Raw genomic sequence first — 9,477 nt, 5'->3', positions numbered from 1 at the left:
GATCAAGAATATGTCACTCACATATACTTATCAGAAAGGTTGTAGTGCTCCCACTCACTTTCTTGTAAATACAGGCTTCACCGCAAGTCTGTATAAAACTATATGCTTTGATCAACTCATCAAAGCGTATATTCCAACTCTGAGATGCTTTCACCAGTCCATAGATGGATCGCTGGAGCTTGCACACTTTGTTAGCCCCTTTTGGATCGATAAAACCTTCAGGTTGCATCATATACAACTCTTCTTCCAGAAATCCATTCAGGAATGCAGTCTTTACATCCATTTGCCAAATTTCATAATCATAAAATGCAGCAATAGCTAACATGATTCGGACGGACTTAAGCATCGCTACGGGTGAGAAGGTCTCATCGTAGTCAACTCCTTGAACTTGTCGAAAACCTTTCGCAACAAGTCGAGCTTTGTAAACAGTAACATTACCGTAAGTGTCTGTCTTCTTCTTGAAGATCCATTTATTCTTGATGGCTTGCCGATCATCCGGCAAGTCGACCAAAGTCCATACTTTGTTCTCATACATGGATCCCATCTCAGATTTCATGGCCTCAAGCCATTTTGCGGAATCTGGGCTCATAATCTCTTCCTCATAGTTCGTAGGTTCGTCATAGTCTAGTAACATGACCTCCAGAACAGGATTACCGTACCACTCTGGTGCGGATCTTACTCTGGTTGACCTACAAGGTTTGGTAGTAACTTGATCTGAAGTTTCATGATCATCATCATTAACTTCCCCACTAATTGGTGTAGGAGTCACAGGAACAGTTTTCTGTGATGAACTACTTTCCAATAAGGGAGCAGGTACAATTACCTCATCAAGTTCTACTTTCCTCCCACTCACTTCTTTCGAGAGAAACTCCATCTCTAGAAATGATCCATTCTTAGCAACGAATGCCTTGCCTTCGGATCTGTGATAGAAGGTGTACCCAACATTCTCCTTTGGGTATCCTATGAAGACACATTTCTCCAATTTGGGTTTGAGCTTATCAGGATGAAACTTTTTCACATAAGCATCGCAACCCCAAACTTTAAGAAACAACAACTTTGGTTTCTTGTCAAACCACAGTTCGTAAGGAGTCGTCTCAACGGATTTAGATGGTGCCCTATTTAACGTGAATGTAGTTGTCTCTAATGCATAACCCCAAAACGATAGTGGTAAATCGGTAAGAGACATCATAGATCGCATGATATCTAATAAAGTACGGTTATGACGTTCAGACACACCATTACGCTGTGGTGTTCCAGGTGGCGTGAGTTGCGAAACTATTCCACATTGTTTCAAATGAAGACAAAACTCATAACTCAAATATTCTCCTCCACGATCAGATCGTAGAAACTTTATTTTCTTGTTACAATGATTTTCCACTTCACTCTGAAATTATATGAACTTTTCAAATGTTTCAGACTTATGTTTCATCAAGAAGATATACCCATATCTGCTCAAATCATCTGTGAAGGTAAGAAAATAACGATACCCGTCGCGAGCCTAAACACTCATCGGATCGCATACATCAGGATGTATTATTTCCAATAAGTCAGTTGCTCGCTCCATTGTTCCGGAGAACGGAGTCTTTAGTCATCTTGCCCATAAGGCATGGTTCGCAAGCATCAAGTGATTCATAATCAAGTGATTCCAAAATCCCATCAGCATGGAGTTTCTTCATGCGTTTTACACCAATATGACCTCAACGGCAGTGCCACAAATAAGTTGCACTATCATTATTGACTTTGCATCTTTTGGCTTCAATATTATGAATATGTGTATCACTACGATCGAGATCCACAAACCATTTTCATTGGGTGTATGACCATAGAAGGTTTTATTCATGTAAACAGAACAACAATTATTCTCTAAGTTAAATGAATAACTGTATTGCAATAAACATGATCAACTCATATTCATGCTCAACGCAAACACCAAATAACACTTATTTAGGTTCAATACTAATCCCGAAAGTATAGGGACTGTGCGATGATGATCATATCAATCTTGGAACCACTTCCAACTCACATCGTCACTTCACCCTTAACTAGTCTCTGTTCATTCTGCAACTACTGTTTTGAGTTACTAATCTTAGCAACTGAACTAGTATCAAATATCGAGGGGTTGCTATGAACACTAGTAAAGTACACATTAATAACATGTATATCCAATATACCTTTGTTCACTTTGCCATCCTTCTTATCTGTCAAGTATCTAGGGTAGTTCCGCTTCCAGTGACCAGTCCTTTTGCAGTATAAGCACTCAGTCTCAGGCTTAGGTCCAAACTTGGGCTTCTTCACTTGAGCAGCAACTTGTTTGCCGTTCTTCTTGAAGTTCCCCTTCTTTCCTTTGCCCTTTTCTTGAAACTAGTGGTCTTGTCAACCATCAACACTTGATGCTTTTCTTGATTTCTACCTTTCATCGATTTCAGCATCACGAAGAGCTTGGGAATCGTTTTCGTTATCCCTTGCATATTATAGTTCATCACAAAGTTCAAGTAGCTTGGTGACAGTGACTAGAGAACTCTGTCAATCACTATCTTATCTGGAAGATTAACTCCCACTTGATTCAAGTGATTGTAGTACTCAGACATTCTGAGCACATGCTCACTAGCTGAGCTATTATTCTCCATCTTGTAGCAAAAGTACTTGTCAAAGGTCCCATACCTTTCGACACGGGCATGAGTATGAAATACCAATTTCAACTCTTGGAACATCTTATATGCTCCGTGGCGTTCAAAACATTTTTGAAGTCCCGGTTCTAAGCCGTAAAGCATGGTGCACTAAACTATCAAGTAGTCATCATACCGAGCTTTTGTCAAACGTTCATAACGTATGCATCTGCTCTTGCAATAGGTCTATCACCTAGCGGAGCATCAAGGACATAGTTCTTCTGTGCAGCAATGAGTACAATCCTCAGATCATGGACCAAGTCCGCATCATTGCTACTATCATCTTTCAACTTATTTTTCTCTAGGAACATATCAAAAATAAATGGGGAGCTAAACGCGAGCTATTGGTCTACAACATAGTTATGCAAATACTATCAGGACTAAGTTCATGATAAATTAAAGTTTAGTTAATCAAATTATTAAAGAACTCCCACTTAGATAGACATCCCTCTAATCATCTAAGTGATCACGTGATCCATATCAACTAAACCATGTCCGATCATCACGTGAGATGGAGTAGTTTTCAATGGTGAACATCACTATGTTGATCATATCTACTATATGATTCACGCTCGACCTTTCGGTCTCAATGTTCCGAGGCCATATCTGCATATGCTATGCTCGTCAAGTTTAACCTGAGTATTCCGCGTGTGCAAAACTGTCTTGCACCCGTTGTATTTGAACGTAGAGCTTATCACACCCGATCATCACGTGGTGTCTCAGCACGAAGAACTTTCGCAACGGTGCATACTCAGGGAGAACACTTATACCTTGAAATTTTGTGAGAGGTCATCTTATAATGCTACCGTCGATCTAAGCAAAATAAGATGCATAAAACATAAACATCACATGCAATCAATATAAGTGATATGATATGGCCATCATCATCTTGTGCTTGTGATCTCCATCTCTGAAGCACCATCATGATCACCATCATCACCGGTGCGACACCTTGATCTCCATCGTAGCATCGTTGTCGTCTCGCCAACTATTGCTTCTACGACTATCGCTACCACTTAGTGATAAAGTAAAGCAATTACAGGGCGATTGCATTGCATACAATAAAGCGACAACCATATGGCTCCTGCCAGTTGCCGATAACTCCGTTACAAAACATGATCATCTCATACAATAAAATATAGCATCATGTCTTGACCATATCACATCACAACATGCCCTGCAAAAACAAGTTAGACGTCCTCTACTTTGTTGTTGCAAGTTTTACGTGGCTACTATGGGCTGAGCAAGAACCGTTCTTACCTACGCATCAAAACCACAATGATAGTTCATCAAGTTGGTGCTGTTTTAACCTTCCCAAGGACCGGGCGTAGCCACACTTGGTTCAACTAAAGTTGGAGAAACTGACACCCGCTAGTCACCTGTGTGCAAAGCACGGCGGTAAAACCAGTCTCGCGTAAGCGTACGCGTAATGTCGGTCCGGGCCGCTTCATCCAACAATACAGCCGAACCAAAGTGTGACATGCTGGTAAGCAGTATGACTTGTATCACCCACAGCTCACTTGTGTTCTACTCATGCATATAACATCTACGCATAAACCTGGCCTGGATGCCACTGTTGGGAACGTAATAATTTCAAAAAAAATCCTACTCACACTCAAGATCATGGTGATGCATAGAAACAAGAGGGGAGAGTGTTGTCTACGTACCCTCGTAGACTGTAAGCGGAAGCGTTTTATCAACGCGGTTGATGTAGTCGTACACCTTCACGATCCGTCCCGATCATGTACTGAACGTACGGCACCTCCGCGTTCAGCACACATTCAGCTCGATGACGTCCTCGCCTTCTTGATCCAGCAAGAGGGGCGAAGTAGTAGATGAGTTCCGGCAGCACAACGGCGTGGTGACGGTGTTGGTGAAGAACAATCTCCGCAGGGCTTCGCCTAAGCACTACGAAAACTATGATGGAGGATAAACTAGAGGGGACGGGGTAGCCGGCACACGGCTTGGTGTTTCTTCATGTGTCTTGGATGCTAGCCCTACCCCTCTATTTATATGTTGAGCCTTGGGGTCGAAACTTGGAGTAAAAGCCTCCACAAAGTCGGTTTCACCTGAAAGGCAAGATTCCTTCTCGGACTCCAGGGCCAGACGCCAGGGTTCCCGGCGTCTGGACCCTTTTTGCGATTTCCAAAAACCTTGTGGGCTTTCCCCTTTGTCCCAAATAAAGTGTTCTCGTACCCAAACATTTCGGGAAACATCCGGAACCCCTTCCGGTGAATTCCGGAACCCTTCTGGAGACCAAACACTATTATCCCATATATTAATCTTTATCTCCGGACCATTCCGGAGTTCCTTGTCATGTCCGTGATCTTATCCGGAACTCCGAACAACATTCGGTCACGAACATACATAACTCATCTAATACTATATCATCAACGAACGTTTAAGCGTGCGGACCCTACGGGTTCGAGAACTATGTAGACATGACCGAGACACTTCTCTGGTCAATAACCAATAGCGGAACCTGGATGCCCATATTGGCTCCTACATATTCTACGAAGATCTTTATTGGTCGAACCGCATAACAACATACGTTGTTCCCTTTGTCATCGGTATGTTACTTGCCCGAGATTCGATCGTCGGTATCTCAATACCTAGTTCAATCTCGTTACTGGCAAGTCTCTTTACCCGTTCCGCAATGCATCATCCCGCAACTAATTCATTAGTCACATTGCTTGCAAGGCTTATAGTGATGTGCATTACCGAGAGGGCCCAGAGATACTTCTCCGATACACGGAGTGACAAATCCTAATCTTGATTCATGCGAACCCAACAAACACCTTCGGAAACACCTGTAGATCATCTTTATAATCACCCATTTACGTTGTGACGTTTGATTGCACACAAAGTGTTCCTCCGGATATTCGGGAGTTGCACAATCTCATATTCCGAGGAACATGTATAAGTCATGAAGAAAGCAGTAGCAATAAAACTGTAACCATCACAATGCTAAGCTAATGAATGGGTCTTCTCCATCACATCATTCTCCTAATGATGTGATCCCGTTCATCAAATGACAACACATGTCTATGGCTAGGAAACATAACCATCTTTGATGAACAAGCTAGTCAAGTAGAGGCATACTAGGGACACATTGTTTTGTCTATGTATTCACACATGTATCAAGTTTCCGGTTAATACAATTCTAGCATGAATAATAAACATTTATCATGAAATAAGGAAATAAATAATAACTTTATTATTGCCTCTAGGGAATATTTCCTCCAGCTTCTTCGTAGACCCTTCGTGGACTCACGCAGCCGTTACCCTTTGTGGGTTGAAGTCTCCATCAACGTGGATGTACGATAGCACCACCTATCGGAACCATGCCAAAAATCTCTGTGTCTATATTGTGTTTGCTCCCTCCAAACTCCTCCACTTTACCTTCATATGCAATGATTTACATTCCGCTGCTATACTCTTAGAATTGCATGTGTAGGTTGATTGCTTGACTTGTGATAAGTTGCTAAAATCTGCCAAGATGTAAAATTGGGAAAAGGCTAGATTTTTATTTGGTCAAGTGGTCTAATCACCCCCCCTCTAGACATACTTTCGATCCTATAGGCATACAGTTCACATGGATGAACTATTTGCAATGAGCCAAAAGAACACAAACGAGTCGTGTAAACAAGATGTGTGTCATACGTGGCAAACAGCCGACTTGGATGAACTGTTTGCGATGAGAAATTACAACACAGACGGTCAATACAGTTAGTTCGTGTGCGATTCTGTGTGTATAATTTTTTTTGAAAAATGCAAACTAGTTGCTTGCGATGGCTAGGAGTATCGCACACGATGCGTCTGCGAGTACTCGTGTGCGATGATTAGTTTGTTACACATATGGTTCCTTATGTTAACATGTATGTGAATTTGCAATATGGACAGTTAATATGCAAATGCCTTCTGGTCATCGGGCACACATAGGGATGGCAATGGGTAGGGTATGGGCGGGTACAACATCCTTCTACCCAAACCCATTCCCACAGAAACTTTCTATACCCACCCATGCCAATACCCATCGGCATAAATTGGCACCCATGCCCATACCCATCGGGTATCCTATACCCAATGGGTATCCAGTGGGTACAACATATAGCATTTAAAGTTTCAAAATGTGGAGAGATGAGTTTAAAATTCAAGTGATGATGGGTGAGCAATATAGCACTGACACGGTCTCCTCCAGTGGGTGGGCTCTTGGAGGCACCAAGGGAGTATGACTGGCGGTTGGTGGAAGCCCGACGTCGTGGGAGGTGGTGATGAGAATGGGGGATCGCTGGATCGAGAGTTGGACATGAGCCTGGTAGCGAAGAGTCAAGATTCATATTTTTGAAGTCAAATAGGAGGTTGGAGGAGTGACAAGCAGGTGATTACGGGCCTATAAGCTTTGGTCGATTTAAGGAATAGGATACTTGGAGTGGGCCGTTGGAGTTGGATGTGACCCCACATGTCATAGGAAATATTTTCATTTATTCACTTTTCATGGGTATCCATTGGGTTACCCATGGGCATAATTTCATACCCATACCCTACCCCGATATTTTGCGGGTATGGATACCCATTACCCGTGGGTACAAAATCTCTCCAAGTCTTGCCCATGCCCATTGTTTTTGGGTAGGGTACCCGCGGGTACCCACACCCATGGGCAAAACTGCCATCCCTAGGCACACGCTTAAACTCAATGATATACTAATACTTTCCATGAAAATTTATGAACTTGGGTAACAGCATTTGAGTAACATATATATAGTGGTTACACTATTCGACAAAAGGAGGACCTTCGTAACACGGTTTTGACAACCATATGGTCCATATCTACATACTTAACATAGTAACAACTATCACATTTTAAGAGGCTAAGGGCCAACAACCATATGGTCCATATCTACATACTTAACATATATAGTAACAGCTAGCACATTTAAGAGGCTAAGGGCCAACAACCACAACTATCCACTGGAAGCAGCTTGATCACGGCGACTCGGCATCTCGTCAATGAAAAGGAAGAGCCCTCCTGTGCCTTGGTAGAGCATGATTAGAACAGTGTCTCCAATTTTCCAATATGGATGCATTGCCACGAGAAGCGAGAACTTCAACATATCTTTGGTGTTATTAGCAGGCACAAGTGTAATTCGACCATGCCGGGAAATTGATCCAGGAACTACTCCAGGGGGCAATTTCTGTTGACATGTAGAATAAAAACCAATTGTAACATATCTTTGAAGATATATATAGTTTATGAGCATCAACATTAAAATAAGACTTTTTACCAGCGTTTTGTGCACACAATTGGTCTTGTTCAGTGTGTGCACCATAGGTCTAATTAATCTCATCCAAAATCCACCGTTCATACGTTGTGCTATCTCTACAGATTATCAACAAAGTTTATGACATGCTTCAAGTCCTTCCAGTGAAAGTTGGTACGCTTAGTCACATATAGATCGTTCACTATGCATCCAACATATCCTGCTTAAAAGGTGGAAAGGTATTATTTATTCAGAACATGGCAGAAGAATATATAGTGCACATAGATTGGTAAATAGAATTTGTTACTGCCTAGGAACGGAGTCAGAATATGAAATCACAATTGGTTGCTTAAATAGTGATCAATTAGTCAGAACAAATACCCCGATTTTGCTAAGTAATATGACAGCATGGAGAAAGTTGAAAGGACACTAACCTCGATCAGACTTTGATCGGCTAATGATGTTGGGGAAGTAAACATCCATGTTAATTAGACCTGGATGTGGTGCACGCACTAGAACTTTATTGCCAGCTTTCAGTTCATAACAGTTAGACATTTTTCTCCAAAGGTCCGCATTAAAATAGGAGTGACCATCTTTATCAAGTTTCACACTAACCGTCATTGTAAATCCATGCTGCGTTGTCAATATAACATCCTGGGAGTCATCAACAAAGTAAAGCCCAAGATTTCCTTCTACTCCTGTTCTTGCAAAGCAAGGGATGTACTGCTTGAAATGAAAATTAAGATCGTAAATTAGATATATTGAAATAACAGAGCAAGATGCAAATATGGGAGTAACTGATAGAACAAATCAATATATAGATGAAAGCAAAGTACAAAAATACAGAATTTAAAAATAGATAATGTAACAAAGATTTGATGCAAATAGATAGATAATGTAGCAACAGACGGTATATGTTCACAAATTTAGGCCATGCCGGCCGTGGTAAGTTGAGATTGAACATACCGAGTGCTCCCTGAAGTCATCCGGAATGGTGAGATAGAACTTCGTTTCCGACTGGCCACGACCACAGTTGCCCGATTTGTGCTCGCACTATGGACACATGAATGAACACCCACGAGTCAGCTAGAACAAAAATGATTCCACAGCAATTTCCGTCGGTTGATTAACAGCGACGGATGGACTGCGATAAGAGATGAGTGAATATTTCGCTAAGTTTATTACCTTCTCCATGAGAAAAATCCCCGGCCCAATCCCGTAGAAAACCCCAGTCGACCAGAGTCTAGAATGTCGGTGCAGATAGGCGGCGAAAAGCGGTAGGGGCGAAATCCCGTGCCGTTTGGAGCGCGACCTACGCCCGCCGCCAACAGCCGTTGAGCTTATGGTCCAGAGTTGCGAAGGAGTCCGCGGCGAGTGAGTGGGGACAAAGTGGGCGAGGGTTTTCTTTTTTTCCTTTTGCATGTGTGAGTGAACACACATGATTCGCAGAGGCGACGGAGATGAATCGTGTGCGATAGTAAATCACCGAAATTGAATGGGAACCAAAATTTCCTTTGTCCTTCATCCATGAGTTTTTTTCTACGATGAAC

The sequence above is a fragment of the Triticum aestivum genome, chromosome 5D (assembly GCF_018294505.1).
Source record: "Triticum aestivum cultivar Chinese Spring chromosome 5D, IWGSC CS RefSeq v2.1, whole genome shotgun sequence".
Lineage (NCBI taxonomy): Eukaryota > Viridiplantae > Streptophyta > Magnoliopsida > Poales > Poaceae > Triticum > Triticum aestivum.
This window is presented reverse-complemented; position numbering follows the sequence as displayed.